Below are 16352 nucleotides of genomic sequence, written 5' to 3'. Positions count from 1 at the left end.
GGAACATTCCACAGGTGAACAGGTTAATTGGAAACAGGTGAGTGTCATGATTGGGTATAAAGAGAGCATCCCTGAAAGGCTCAGTCGTTCACAAGCAAGGACGGGGCGAGGTTCACCACTTAGTGAACAACTTTGTTGAGAACAATGTTTCTCAACATGCGATTGCAAGGAATTTAGGGATTTCATCATCTACAGTCCATAATATCATCAAAAGATTCAGAGAATTGGAGAAACACTTGGGGAAGGCAACAAGTTACCTGTGAATAGACTCCAGAGGAAGGTAGTCATGTTTTCAGCCAGGGAGGAAAACAGGACCCTTTGTGTGCTGAGTTTTTATAGTCCACTCCCCACCCCTTGCTTCATGTTTAGCTCTATAAAAGCCCTAGAGGGAGCAGAATGAGCTAGTCTTGTGGAGGAGGTAATGAAATGTGGTTGAAGCCCCAAAACCTCTAAAATTGTGATTGGATAATGGACTATTCATACTAATGTTTATATATTTGTAAATATTTTCTTTCTTTGTAATGGATTAATTGGATTTTTTTTTTTTTGGTTTCTTCACTGGAATTAAAAAAAACTGACTTTTGCACCCCAAAATATCTTTTCAAGCTACAACTCAGATAACTACTTCAAACACCTCCACACATTTAGAAAAGTACGGCGACTGCTGATTTCTAAGTTGTTTAAAAGGAAATTTTTAGCTGGAAGGAAGTTTAGCTGTTTTTTAAAGTGATAGGGACTGTGAAATGCAAGAGCAAATGCAAGATTGTCAACCGTTTTTCTCCTTTTTACCACAGTCTTTTAGAGGCGTACGACAATAATATCAGAGCTATGCTGGGCAGGCTGAAGCTCCTACGAGTGCCGGTGTGGGGGAGCAGAGCGCCGCAAACAAAGAGCAGGAGGAGGCGGTGCAGCAGACGGCAGAAGAGGGGGAAACGCGCTGGCGTGCTAGCTAGGCTAAAGGCTAATGCTAACCGACCGCTAATTCCGTCGCTTTTCCTGTCTAACGTCCGCTCTCTGGATAACAAGCTGGACCTGCTGCGGCTGAGGATGAATGTTTCTGAGGAGATGAGGAACTGCGCTGTGATTTGTCTCACGGAAACCTGGCTGAACCACACCATGCCGGACTCAGCCTTCCAGCTCGCCGGCCGGCAGCTCTTCCGAGCGGACTGCAACCGGCTATCCAGGAAAGCCCGGGGGGGCGGCTTGTGCGTCTACATAAACAAAGGTTGGTGCACAAACTGCATGTTGGTAAACAGCCACTGCTCCGAGGCGACAGAACAGCTGACTGTGAAGTGTCGGCCTCACTATCTGCCTCGTGTGTATTCGGCGGTGTTTTTGATTGCTGTTTACCTAGCACCGGATGCTAATGCTAACAACGCGCTGAAGGAGCTTTATGACAACATCAGCTCGCTTCAGAACAAGCATCCGGAGGCGTTCTACGTGGTAGCGGGGGATTTTAACCACGTAGAACTGAAGAACACCCTGCCGAGGTTTTACCAACACGTCAACATCCCAACGCGAGGTAATAACACGCTGGACCGTGTTTACACCAACGTGAGGGACGCGTACAGAGCCTTCCCCCGCCCCCACCTCGGGCTCTCCGACCACATCTCCATCATGCTGGTCCCTGCATACCACCCCCCACTGCGTCGCTCCAAACCCACACAGAAGACCATCACTGTGTGGCCCAGTGACGGCGACGCTGTGCTGCAGGACTGCTTCGGCTGCACAGACTGGCAGGTCTTCAGGGAGGCTGCTGAGTGTGAGGGGGAGCTGGACCTGGAGGAGTACACATCTGCTGTTCTCGGGTACATCAGCAAGTGCACGGAGGATGTCACTACCACCAAGACTGTGACTTGCTACCCGAACCAGAAGCCCTGGCTGAACACAGAGGTGCGTTCTCTGCTGAAAGCCAGGGATGCTGCCTTCAGGTCTGGGGACTCAGGTGAACTCAGGAGGGCTAGAAGAGAGCTGACTGTTGGAGTCGAGGGCAAAAGCTGCATATGCTCTGAAAATCCAGGGACACTTTTCCTCCCAGGATCCACAGAGTATGTGGAGGGGCATCAAGTGCATCACGGACTACAAATCCAACGTTGCACAAAGCTCCAAAGACCCATCCCTGCCTGAGGCTCTCAACAAGTTCTATGCCCGCTTTGAGAATCCTGACACCCCCCCCCCCCCCCAGCACCAAACTCACACACTCACCAGGAGAGGAGCCCCTCAGCGTGACACCAGCAGAAGTAAGGAGGACGCTGAGGAGGATCAACCCCCGGAAAGCTGCTGGCCCGGACAACATCCCCGGACGGGTGCTAAGAGACTGCGCCGACCAGCTCTCGGACGTCCTGGCGGACATCTTTAACGCCTCCCTCATCCAGGCAGCAGTCCCCACTTGCATGAAGACTGCCACCATCATCCCGGTCCCCAAGAGCTCTGCAGTGACGGGTCTGAATGACTACCGGCCAGTAGCCCTCACGTCGATAGTAACAAAGTGCTTTGAAAGACTGGTTCAGACCCACATCAAAGCCACCATCAACGTCAATGTGGATCCACACCAGTATGCGTACAGGAGGAATCGATCCACAGAGGATGCCATCTCCTCTGTGGTCCACACTGCCCTCACCCACCTGGAGCAGAAGGATTCCTATGTTCGTATGCTCTTTGTGGACTTCACATCTGCTTTCAACACCATGATTCCTCAGACCCTGATAACAAAACTCTCCTCACTTGGACTGAGCTCTTCCATGTGCAACTGGGTCCTAGACTTCCTGACCAACAGGCCGCAGTCTGTGAGGATCCACAACATCTCCTCCCCCACCATAACCCTCAGCACTGGCTCCCCTCAGGGCTGTGTGTTGAGCCCCCTCCTGTTTACACTGCTTACATATGACTGCTCACCTATCCATCCAGGCTGTCATATTGTGAAGTTTGCGGACGACACAGCAGTGGTTGGATGCATCACAAACAGGGATGAGTCCAACTACAGGCAGGAGGTGGAACACCTGGAGGGTTGGTGCAGAGAGAACAACCTCTGCATCAACGTAAAGAAGATGAAGGAGATGATTGTGGACTTCAGAAGGGGCCATCATGACCACCTCCCTCTGCACATTGGAGGTTCTGAGGTGGAAGTGGTCGACAGCTACAGGTACTTGGGGTGTGCACCTGAGCAGCAAACTCACCTGGAGCAACAACACTTCCACTCTGGTCAGGAAGGCACATCAGCGGCTCTACTTCCTCAGGAGGCTGAGACGAGCTGGACTCGGGAGGGCAGTCCTCACCTCCTTCTACAGATGTGTGGTGGAGAGCGTCGTGTGCTCCAGCATCAACGTGTGGCATGGAAGCTGCTCTGCTGCAGATAGGAAAGCTCTGCAGAGGGTGGTGAAGGCTCCAACAATCCTCTGTGCAGTCAGCCTCCCCAGCACCACAGACATTTACACCTCCAGATGCAGGAAAAGGGCTACCTGCATCAGGAAGGATCCCACCCACCCAGCACACGCACTTTTTGTCCCGCTCCCCTCAGGCAGGAGGCTGCGGAGCATCAAGTGCAAAACAACCAGACTCAGAAACAGCTTCATACCAGAAGCTGTAAGGCTCTTAAATTCCAACTGAACACACTGCACTGACACTTACAAGAACAAGTACTGTTACAGACACTGTCACTTTAAACCGCACTGAGACACTTTATCTAGACACTTTATCCACTGCTCTAAGTCAATATCATGCTGCTATAGCAAACTTGCACTCTGGACTTCATATTGCTGCTAACTGCCTACTCTCCTACTCTCCCTCTCTTGTGTATTTACCTTATCTATTTTGTCTAGTCTTTATCTATTTTGCTCTATTCTATTTTGTGTTTTTTTTGCTTATGTTTATTTTATATATATTTTAATAACAGCTCTTGGGTGTAAACTTGACCATAAGATCTTAATTTCGTTCCACCTCATGTACCATGTGATGCGAATGACAATAAAATCTCCTTGAATCCTCCTTGATCCTTGACTATTTATCAAAGTAGCAGTGAAATACTATCTTGTGAGTTCTGCACTGCACTGCTGGTTAGTGAGGTTGTGACCATGTGTATGCAGTGCAGACATAGCCACAACCTCAAATGGTGCAAAGGAACTCTGGGAGATGAAGAAATAATACATTATAGGTTCTGGAACGAAACAATTCAGTATTTCAGCATAAGCCCGCAAAATATCAGATTATTTTCAGAAGGTTTTTTTAAAGGGCTTTACAACTAATCAACACTAGAATTGGAATGTGTGTGTATATATATATATATATATATATATATATATATATATATATATATATATATATATATATATATATATATATATATATTATAATTTTACATTTGGTCATGCATGTAAATTAATCAAATAATAATTACACCACAGGAAAAAATGTATCACTTTGTTTAAGCCTGTCCATTTCTATTTCTGAACTTTGACTGGGAAAAAAACCTATACAATTATTATATTTCCAACAATCACCAAAGCCTTATCCATATTTTATACAGTTATTCAAAACACTGGAACACTGACAGTTCAGATGCTGCTTCATTTCTCTCTAGCCAGTGTGAACATTCATGCAGTCTAACTCCTCTGGTGGCAGATTGAAATGAGATTATGGGGTCGTTGCCAAATTCCCAGAATTCCCTGCTGTCGAGATGCTTGGCTCCACAGAAGAAGGAAGACAAGAAGCAACTGCTGAATTTCTGATGAGAAGCATTAGCGTGTTTATTTTCTCCGTTTTAAGCAGGCCTCTCTGAGCTGTTACTGCATCGTTTCCTATACTAAAACTGGTTACTGGAGAAAAGGGCCACGGAAACCGAAGTAGCTTTCATGATAAATGTGCCATCAACTGCTCAGTCTGTGGAGCTGAGTGGTCTCTCTTTAAGTCAGTATTCACAGAAATTTCCCTATACACTAAAAACCTGAAAATGAAACCTGAAATTAGACTAGATTTCCTCGTGACTGACCAACATGGGAAATCATCTCAGGTTTTTAGATGTTTATCCAGGACAGATATTACCAGGGTCAGATGAACCATCAAAAAAAAACATCTATTTTTTTGCCAATGGATTTTTTGCAGTGTTCAGTAGACGTGTGTCGACTGATTATAATACATCATGGCGTTGTGGTTCACTGATAACTCAATCCTAGATTGGTCCGGTTATAAGCGAATGTGCGTGTGGCAATGCCTTGATGCAGCAGCTTTTCGTAGCTTAGTTAAAGTTAGCTGGCTAATGCTGGAGGGCATTTAGCCTACTTTGAAACCTTGTGAATGAAATATGGGTAAAGAGTGCAGCCGAGTGAACTTCCCCAACGTTAGACCGTGCATTTGGAGAGCTGTAGTTGGCCAAGTCAGTTGCATTTAGTTAATGGAACATTGGGAAAATCTGACCGATTGTCTGTCTTTCCATAGATGGACATACGTTCTTTTTTTAAGAACAAAGGTGAACGCTCAACTTCAGTCTTTTTCTCTCTCACCTGAAGTTGAGCGTTCACCTTTGTTCTTAAAAAAAGAATATGTAAATTAAGACGTAAATGCTTATATTAAGCAAACTAATCTGCCAATGGGGTAAGATTTTTTTTCTTATTAAGATTTCTTAAAATAAGCAATCACAAAGTCCCAAAATGAGTGAAGTGAATCTTAAATCAAGTACAAATCATTGTGTTTTTAGCATGTAAACTGAAAAATTTAATTAACTTGAACGGTTTTTTTGTGCTTGTTTTGAGTTCAAATGACTTAAAATAGGGTAAAAATTCTAAGTAAGACTGATTAAGTTCATTATACTTAAAATAAGCAAAATAATCCTAAAACTTGCAATGCCTAGTAAGTCAAAAATTCTTATCAGAGAAAAAAAGATTTATTGCCTTAAAATGACTTAATTTTACTTGTTAAGATTTTTTTTTTTGCAGTGAAGAAACATACCTTCTCACCCCAGCTCAGGTGCTGGCTGCCTCGCAGATCCAGAAATGTAGAATGTGAACAGCTAGCTTACGACCAGAACACAATGCCAAGCTGTAGACAATTCTAGCAGCAAGCAGTCGCGTGAATGTGCCAACCAATCAGAAGAGATATAGTTGATAAGTGGACTGGTCACAAGCCTCGTTTTGAAGCAGGGTTGCCAGATTGGCCAGTCGAACCAAAGTATTGCGCAGGTGCAGAGCAAGTTTTTTGCATAATATAATATTTAAAAAATGTGTTGAGCCAGGGGGTGCTGAGCAACCTCACGGTGGTGCTCTAGCACCACTAAAAATACCCTAGCCTCGCCCCTGTCTGCACCTGATCTGCAATTTGACAGCTCAGATTCAGTGACTGTCTTACGTTCATATGATCGCGCCACGCAAGAAGTGGCCAGCGAGTTTCGTATTGCAGCAGCGAAACACCACGACGGAAGGCAGTTGACACTATAAACCCTTCATTAACTCTCACTTCAGACAGAGCCACAGTGCGCTGTCCAGGATCACCAGTTCATACAAGTGACATCAGGGAAGTATGAAACACTTAGCAATGACGACATAACTGTTCATTAAACAGAGAGTACGTCACGTTAACTACATCGTTGAGTTAGAAACACACGAATAGGCTGGAGTTTTTACAGAAGCCAAACTTAATTATACACAGATATGACCATATGCAGACATTCTCCATTCTCAAGCATATCTAAACAGCACTAGCTAAATAAAGCTGTCTGTAGAATTGAGCACATACAACAATACAGATTTCTTTCATGTTAACACTAAAAATATTTGCAGGTTTTACCTCTGCTAAGAAGTCTTCACATAACTGGACAGAATCTGAATATTTAATCTGCTCAAGATAGTAAATCCTGGAGGCAACAGGACTTAACCAAGCAAAGTCCATGGCTGTTGTCCTTGCCTAATTATACATGGGGTCATACACTGAAGTTCCATGCCCTAGAAATAGGCAATTAGCAAAAACGTCATTATTTACATATACAATTAGTTATTACAAAAATCACAACAAACACATGCATAACCCAGCAAAAAAAGAAGACTGTACCTGGTGTCTGAAGACCTGATGGACCAATGTTCAACACCACGCAATGAAAATGAAACACGAACTTTCAAGGTAAGCATATTTATTTCATTGCAAATAGTAACAGAAGCAGCATAGTCGAATGTCTCCAGATAGGTTGTACCCTTCTTTGCTCATGTGTTCTAAGTGTCTTCAGAAATGCACAAACATTTAAAGTTCAGCAACAATCAAAGTAATCAGACAACACTGGACCAAGCTGTAAACAAGGTGTGCATTAAAGTAGAGCACTAGCAGTTTTTTTGTACTACCATATAAAATTGCCTGTAATAATAGCACATGGAGCACAGGTACAGATCGAACTTCGGTTAAAAGCTCCAATTCCAGTCACGTCAGGAACCTTCAAGATGACACCAACTCCCGGCATGGCTGCTATGGGCAACATGTATGATGTCTGCAGTCACCTATAAACAGAAACAAAACAAAAAAAAAAGTTAATTGTAGAAATGATGTTCTACTATAAGTATTAGAAGCCTTCTTATTGAACTGTGCAGAGTGTATACTGCTGCAGCAAAATGGCATGCCACTGAACTGATATCGCTTCTGATTTGTCTGATTTGTTGTATGGAACAGAAGTTGTTTACGCCCATTTAAAATAACTTAATGAGAAGATGTTACAGATGGTGACATCGTTTCCATGCTTGATAAAAGTCTCTTATAGTTTCTCCGTTAAACTGACTTTAAATGACTGCACACAACGTAAACGTCAGTCATTTTGAGAAAGTGAGATAGAGCGCCCTATGTGGAAAATCACTTCCTGCCCCCCCATCCTCAATTCACACCACAGCAACACAGTTACATCATGTCATTTGCAAACAACCTATACAGACCTTGTGCACAGGTGCAGACATCAATGTTGATTTTGCCAGCTGTGCTGATAGAAAACATCATTAATCTGGCCGTTTTTATCATCTCACATTTTAGAAATATTTGCATTCGAGTCAGATAGTATTAAAAGAAATTAAACAAATAACATAAACAAATAAATAAAACATTGTAAAAGCCAGATATTGACAACATGTTTTCTTCCAGAACGCCCAGCAAAATCGAACACAGTTGTTTCTGCAGTCAAGCACAAGATCTGTATTTCCATCTACAGGTAGAATAAGCAACCAAAATATCAAATTCTATTGATTGAAATCAATCAAAACAAATGACAAATTGAGTTTTTGGTAGAGAACGAAAAATCAATCGCCTATGTATCAGTATCTGCTGATTTCCAGTGCAAAGACGTGATCAAACGATGCTCATACATAGCCGATTGATCCTTCTATTTCTGGCAAATAGCCACTTTTTTGCCATTTTTGACTGATCTAAAACAGTAGATTTGTGCTCAGATGGGCTGAGAACATATAAACCAAAACCCTTTCAGATTTATGTATAGACGCACCTTGCATACATGTGCCTAGAAGTCACGAACCGACTTTTCTCTTCTGCTGAAGTGAGCTCCTAACGTAACGCATGTGAGAGCCGTTTACTCCGCCCAGTTCAATAAAAGAGGGCGGTGGCCGACAAAGGTGGCTGCAGGTTTTCATTCTAAAGCAGCCTGAGCACATCTGGCTTTACTTGTTCAGCCCTTGGATGCATAAGTGGGTCTAAAATGACCTGGTTTAGTCATTATTTGCATCATCTTTTAAACTAAATCTTATAATGTCATATTTTAGAAAACATGTTTTTGATGGCCTGTAATGTGAAAGTATTAGTGTTGTAGTTTAAAATGCTCGTTCTGTATTACTACCATTACACTCACAGTGGCTGTTGACATTTTGATCTTGCTCTGTGCAATTCATCATATTGTTTTTAATGATAAACAGGTTCACATTTTCCAAATTTTAAAAATGTGAATGTGTTAAAAATGTTTTTAACAGGTTACTGAAAAAAATGCAAGCATGAACAAATTCCTTTATTAACCAATAAATACAAATAAATCATATTGTCTGGATAAATGTTTACGCTTTGTTAAAATGTCAAAAAGAGAAGAGTCCAAATGCTCAAACATCAAAGGGAAATCAGTGGCGTCAGTCTTCAAACAGTTAATCTGATGTGCTCTGGCTTGTCTGGAATGAAGTTCAGCAGGAAACCTGGCCTGTTGTGAATAAGTTTGGACAGCCCTGAATAAAAATATGCAGCTCTTTCCACTATGAAAAAACTATATATTAAAAAGTATGGTAAAGTTGGACACTCAGTGGATAGGTAACATTATCTCATTAAGAGGTTTCTTATTAAACAAACAAAAATAATCAAACCTACACTTTTCTCACATCTGAGATAACAGATAAACTGAGTGAAATATATATTTACCTTTACTGAATGTAAACAGTGTGCTTCATAGACAAAGTCAGGACATTTGTAAACTGACATTTCAACACGCAGGATACAGATTATGGAAAACTTTCAAGTGTTCTCTGAGTGACGCAACAGAAGAACTACTTTTGGTTCATGTTGGCAACAAAATATTCATTTCCACTGCAACAAATGTACTTTTTTTTTTCTAAATGCATCAGTTCTGCACAGGTTTCGAATAACTAGTGGGGGTTTAATGAACTATTATACATTTATAGTTAATGAACTATTATATATTTAATCTTAATATTTAATATTTAATCACAGCTTCATCTGCATTGCTGCTCATGTATCCACAATAATTAGCAGCAATGCAGATGACCTAAAACAATTCAGAAAGTTGTATAAAGATTAAATATATAATGGTTCATTATCTAGAATGACATTAAATCTTGAGGCAGACAAACTGATATGACAAACTGTTTGATCATATACTTCTATCTCTGCCATAAATATTCTGGATCCCTCTCAAAATAAAGCTATAAACAAGCTTATCACAACTAGCATATGACAAGTGACTCCAAACATTTCATGGTATAGTGACTAACAGTGTTCAGGATGAAGGTCAAGATGCATAAAAGTTAAAGTAATCACCAAGTCTAACATGGAAAGATGATTAACTACAAGTCCCAAATTACTTTTATCTAACACTCAATAATTGTCTCTTTTTGTGCAGGTTGACTTGCAAGACAGGTGTCGCCTTCATCCAAAAAAAAGGTATGAATTGAAGATACAAAAGTTCCTTTAAATGGCTTTGACAAAACAGATTGAATATGACAATGTTTTGTATGTTCTGTTTTATTGTGTACTATGTCTTGCAGAAAACCATCTTATTGGACAATTAAACGAAGAGCAAAAGAATGGGTTGATAGAGACACAGAGTCAACTCAGGCAACAGGGTGGGGGCAGAGCCCAAATTTAGAAAAAGAAAACAATACAATAGGTGAAGATGGCGATGATGACAACATAGAATTCATGGACTGCCAAAGTACTGTGTGTGACAGTGACTTTGGTTCCTGTACTAATGATTTGCCTGAATTTAATTCTGGATCTGACTCTGAAACAGAGTGCAACTCTTTACAGGATGAACTTGCGAAATGGGCGGCTGAGCACCACATTACGCACAATGCCGTAAATGCCCTGCTAGCTGTCCTTGGCAAGCATCACCCATGGATGTGAGAAATGCACACAGGACGGAGTTTACATGGACAACAGAATGACGTATCCAAGAACGGACATGCCACTCAGAACCGATGAAAGTTTCAAAAATAAGACAGATTCAGATCACCACCTTGGCATTTCACCTTTAGAAAGAACATCTTCGGGAATGGTCTCTGGGTTCCCTCTTGATTATATGCACCTTGTGTGCCTAGGTGTCATGCAGCGACTTCTTCACCTGTGGCTGAAGTTAGGTCCTCTCACTTGTAGGCTGCCTGGGTTTCAGCAAAACCTATTAACAGAGCGACTGCTGGGTGCTCAGAGCTGCGTCCCTGTGGAGTTTGCATGTAAACCAAGGTCTCTCAGAGAAATTGACAGATGGAAAGCCACAGAATTTAGGCAATTTTTATTGTACATGGGCCCTGTCCTGCTCAAAGATGTACTGCACACCGCAGTGTATGAAAATTTTCTGCTTTTGTTTGTGGGAATTTTCATACTCAGCAATAATAGCGTGATCGAGGACTACCTGGGCTATGCCAATGACATATTGGGTCTTTTTGTGTCTCATTTTGGAGAGCTGTATGGCCCTAAATTTGTCTCCTACAATGTTCACAATTTAGTGCATCTTGCACAAGATGTAAAAAACCATGGTGCTCTCGACAGCTTCAGTGCTTTCCAATATGAAACCCACCTGAATAAAATTAAAAAGCTCATTAGGAAACCTAGCTGCCCTCTGAGTCAGATTGGAAAGAGACTATCAGAGAAGCCATGGAGTGACAGCATGGAGAAAAAGACAAGTGTGTCAAAAGAACATACTTCTGGTCCTCTTTCACCACCTTTCTGTGGTGCAACACAGTACAAAGAGCTGGCAACCTCACTCTTCACTGTCAAACTTGACCAAGCCAACAGTCATCTTTATTTGGGGGGGAAAGTTGTCAAGGTTAAAAATATTATGTCTTACAGGAATGAAGTATATGTTGCATACAGTACATTTGAGCAGCATGAACCATTCTTTCAATATCCAGTCATCATCGACAATTGGCATACATTTGGTCCACGGACGATACATTTGGTCCACAAGAACGATAAACTACTGCAAAGTAAACCAAATAGAGGGGAAGGCCTTTGTTATTCCATACAAAGACAAATTTGTGTCAATTCCACTTTTGCATACAAAACAGCAGTAAATCACCATTCAGAACTTGGAATCATATGTTATATATATTTTTAAAGTTATTTGTAGATAGTACTGCAAGTTATACATCAAAAGGTACTGATATGTTCACTACTTTTAGTATTTTGTGATCAACAAGAATTTATTAGATCATAAATCTAATTTTCTTATTACCTGATTTAATCATGCAAGATCTTAATGAAAAATGGATGTTATAGATAATCATCATCATTGTTCATCATTGTTCTTGATACAGTTTTCTTTTCACCAAACAATCTACATATACAATTATTTCTATGATAATTTTATTGATTTAATCATTTTTTCCTAGAATGAAATTGTTTTTATGAAAACATTGATTTCAAGCTTTGGAATGGCTGTCCAGATGGAAAATTATTTATTTAGGCATTAAATAACTAAAAATGTTTCTGACAGAACACATTTAATTTTGGGGGTCTGGTTTCACAATACAGCTCACAATGTACTTCATAGTGGAGTTTGTCAACGAGGGGCAAACTGGACCAGTGGCAAAGTCCTGGTACATGGATGGGTTCTCCTGGTGGCCTCCCTATAAAGATCAAAGCCGGCTTTTAAAAAGTGTTAAAAAAGCTGAGGTCCCCCATCCAGATAAAGGGTGGAAAAAGCACAGTGTGCGAATCCTTTATGAATCAGGTAATAAAGAAATGCATATGTTAACATAGTACAGAACAAAGTATTATTATGTTCTCACCATAGCATGATAGATGGTTCTTTTTCATGGCCGTCATTCTTTCCCCCCAGAATCATTTGATAACCATCCATCCATCCATTTTCTAAGCCGCTTCTCCGTCAGGGTCGCGGGGGGATGCTGGAGCCTATCCCAGCAGTCTTCGGGTGGAAGGCAGGATACACCCTGGACAGGTCGCCAGTCCATCACAGGGCAGACAGACAGACACAGACAGTCACTCACACCCAGGGGTAATTTAGCATGTCCAATTGGCCTGACTGCATGTCTTTGGACTGTGGGAGGAAACCGGAGAACCCGGAGGAAACCCACGCAGACACGGGGAGAACATGCAAACTCCAAAAAGAGAGGACCCTGGTCACCCGGCCGGGGAATCGAACCCAGACCCTCCTCGCTGTGAGACGACAGCGCTACCCACCACGCCACCGTGCCGCCCCAATAACGTTATTTCTAAATAGAAAAAGTCATGCTACACGTCAGATCTGAACTCTGACACAGATTCTAGGAAAGAGAGTCAGCAAGTAAGCTGTGCATTCTGTACGATTAGTGTTTTAGAACAATTCTGTGATAGAACCCGTTATTAACATACTTTTACTTGTAGAAGAAAAGTATACTCTTCATCTGAGGAAGATGAATCGCCACCGGTGAAAAAAAAATTCCCACTGCCCCAACAGCCCCAGCCCCACCACAGACTTGTAGACAGCCTGGACCAGGAACACATAATGGTATTGCATTTAACTTCACAATAAGGATGCTACCATAATGGTTTATTACTATACGTTTACAGTACTGTGCTAAAGTCAGAGATCACATTTTATTTATCATAACATTAAGTGCAAGTTTTCCACCCTTACCTTTGTTACAGCTGTAATTCTTTTCGTTTTTTCTGCAGAGAGGTTTTCCATAACTACAGTCTTTGAAGTTGGAGCATTTTCTGCTTCTCACTATCCAAGACATCCCAATGACATTCAAAGACGTTAAGGACTCTTAATATCCTGAAAGAAGGATATGCTGAAATATCCTGAAAAATCAAGAACTTGCAAAAAAATGGTCTCTGACATTTACACAGTCTTCTGTATCTCTGTGAAATATTCAAGTGTAAAGCCACAAATATAAAGAGTGTATTATGCTACAATAGTTAAACCAGCGTAATGTCCCTTAATAATATTGTCCCATATGATACCTATTCCTTACTTTTTTTTTTGCATTCTCAGCATTGTACAGCAGCTTCCAGTCGGGAGCAAGAGCAGAGCAAGAGTGGTGCAACAAACCATCAGATGTTCAAGGTATAATGCCTGAAACATTTCCAAGGGGTGGATAAATGAATACTATAGCATTCTGATCTCGGTCTTGCATCTGTAGCACACTGCCAATTGCCATGAACAAAAATTTTAATGATTTCCTGTAATTATAAAAAAAGCATTTATTAAATCCAAGTACAATCCTTGGATAATCAAGTTATTAAAAGAAAGTACAGGAAAGAAGATAAAAACTACTTCGAACGTTACTACTTAGTAGCCCAACAGTAATACAATGTATGCCTCTTTAAACAACTAATATTCTCAAACAATGGCAATTTATAGTATGGCAGTTAACTTACCTTGACTTGTTTCATCTTTAGCCCAGGACAACCAGCAGGGAGACAATATTTATACAGATCTGTCAAAAATGCATGGTAATACCAATCATTAAGTAATATAAAAAGACTGAGATCATCAATATTAATCTGTATCTGTATGGAGTGTAGTCACAAAAATATTACTAACAATATATTTTAAAATGATATTTAGGAAGGCCATTTTCTCCATGGGAACACTCAGGCCATCATATGTCACAGAGTAAGTTTCATAAAATGTTACAAAGGAACTGCCTTTGTCTAAATGTGTTTCAATAGTTGTTGTCATTGTTCCTTTCCATTTCATGTTCTCTCTCTCTATCTATAACCCTTATTCCCTGTTTATCTGTCTACCTACCGACCGACCTATCTATAACTCCATCTACCTACAGCTCTAGCTATAACCCTTATTCCCTAACTACCTACCTACCCATCTATAACTATCTATCTACCTATCCATCTACCTACAGCCCTCTATCTATAACCCTTATTCCCCATCTACCTAACGACCTATCTAGAAATCTCTATCTACAGCTCTAGCTATAACCCTTATTCCCTAGCTATCTACCTACATATCTGTAACTCTAACTTATCTAACTATTCATCTACCTACATCGCTATCTATCTCTCTATCTATAACCATTGTGTCCTGTCTAAGTAATCTTTAACTTTGTCTTTTTTTATTTATATGCACATCTAGTTTAAACACAATCACAAACAAATCAGCCGCATTCTACACCCACTTAAGAGATTGAAAGACGTAGCCTGGAATTGTGGTAAAAAAGGGCCTATTATGAAAATAATTTTAATGGCAATTCTTGTCAGATTTCTAGAATGTATGATTAGTAGTAACAGCAATTTTGTTCCAACAGCCCCTGCCATACAACAAGAGTCTTCTGAGTGGTCAATATCTAACCAGACCCCATGTAAGTTTGATTACTTTACTGAGCAGCCCTGAACAATGATTATAATCAAATATGTGAAATCAAGTTTGTTTCTGCATTTGATTCTGAAATTTCCTTGCAGATAGCTTTCAGGATACAAGACAAAGCCAACAGGTTCTACCTCATGGTAAGTCCAATGTGAGATATACATTCACGGTGAGTTCAATTAAAGACATTTAATAATAGCAATGGGTTTCAGGTTTGTAATGTGTGATTTTTATTGGCCACTGTATCGTAAGAATACATTATTGTTCAATTTTTGCTGCAATTACAGTCAGATTAATTAATTAGTTAAATAATTATTAATTATTCTGTACATTTGTGTTTAAATATTTTGAATACGATGTTATTTAATGTATGAATAATACTTTTGGAAAAGGAGACCGGTCCTTAGGTGTTTTGATATCGTCCAGTCTGGCCCCCTTTGAAAAAAGTTTGGGCACCCCTGATCTACAGTGTTTAGCTGGGTCACACTGAGGAGGCCAGGGGTTAGACAGTGCAACATGCTGGTTTATGAGTCGCCTTTCAATGAGGAAAATAACCATTAAGAACATTTTACCTCAACTTACCCAAACAGCCACACTGCTTCGAGAAATGACATAAGCTAGTGCAAATGCAGCAGCCACCTCAGGGATGGCTAGCACGTGGTAATGATAGCCAAGTTCACTAGCTTAAGTTATTTGACAAAGATGCCACAGATCCAGTACCTATAACAGGATAAACACACACATCACTGATAACCCAGTTAATTTAGCGTGGGAACGTGAACTTACCTTTCTCCGGCGGACCTTCGGAAAGCTGCTTTCTTCTTGAGCGCTTCTTCTAACTTAGGTCAGAGACGTTCATCTATCACGTGCGCCCCTCGTCATCCATACTGGAGGCTTATTGGTCATGTGGTTTTCACGTGTTTTTAAAGTACAGATATTGCCATTCTTACTTTAATTAGGACAGAGTTTTCGACGAAATGGCGCTAAATAACAACACCTTTGTATATTTAGGGAAAGACTAGTCCCCCTCCAATGAATTACTATGGCTGTAGCATAATCCCTTAAAAACCTGGCCTAATAACAGAGACGGTAGATTCTTTATTTCTCACAGGCAGTTCCATTTATTCAGTGTCATACGGCTGATAAATGTATAGTCCTTATGCCTCTTTAATAAGAAGAACAGTAATAATGTTCTACATTTTGACACACAGCTGCCGCAGTGAAGAACCCAGCGCTACCAGCTCCCACGGAAGCAGAGGCTGAAGATGCCTAAAGGACTTCCTCCGCCTGGCTCCAGCAAGACGCTCAGCTTTTATCTCCTTAATTCCACATGTTTGTT

The 16352-nt window shown here is 40.9% G+C and overlaps 2 long non-coding RNA genes across 2 annotated transcripts; both read right to left on the bottom strand.

Moving 5' to 3' along the window:
* Positions 1 to 7097: 7097 nt before the first annotated feature.
* LOC119264243 lies at positions 7098 to 8492 on the bottom strand. The gene is made up of 2 exons (XR_005130903.1): positions 8459 to 8492; positions 7098 to 7472 (listed from the first exon to the last, which is right to left on the bottom strand). It is a non-coding gene; the product is annotated as an uncharacterized LOC119264243 (long non-coding RNA).
* A 1496-nt stretch (positions 8493 to 9988) lies between these two features.
* LOC119264263 lies at positions 9989 to 12598 on the bottom strand. Its single transcript, XR_005130918.1, has 2 exons — positions 12474 to 12598; positions 9989 to 12311 (listed from the first exon to the last, which is right to left on the bottom strand). It is a non-coding gene; the product is annotated as an uncharacterized LOC119264263 (long non-coding RNA).
* Positions 12599 to 16352: the final 3754 nt, after the last annotated feature.

Source organism: Pygocentrus nattereri, chromosome 11 (assembly GCF_015220715.1).
Source record: "Pygocentrus nattereri isolate fPygNat1 chromosome 11, fPygNat1.pri, whole genome shotgun sequence".
Taxonomy (NCBI): domain Eukaryota; kingdom Metazoa; phylum Chordata; class Actinopteri; order Characiformes; family Serrasalmidae; genus Pygocentrus; species Pygocentrus nattereri.
The sequence above is the reverse complement of the archived record's forward strand: the minus strand, read 5'-3'. Positions and strand labels throughout refer to the sequence as shown.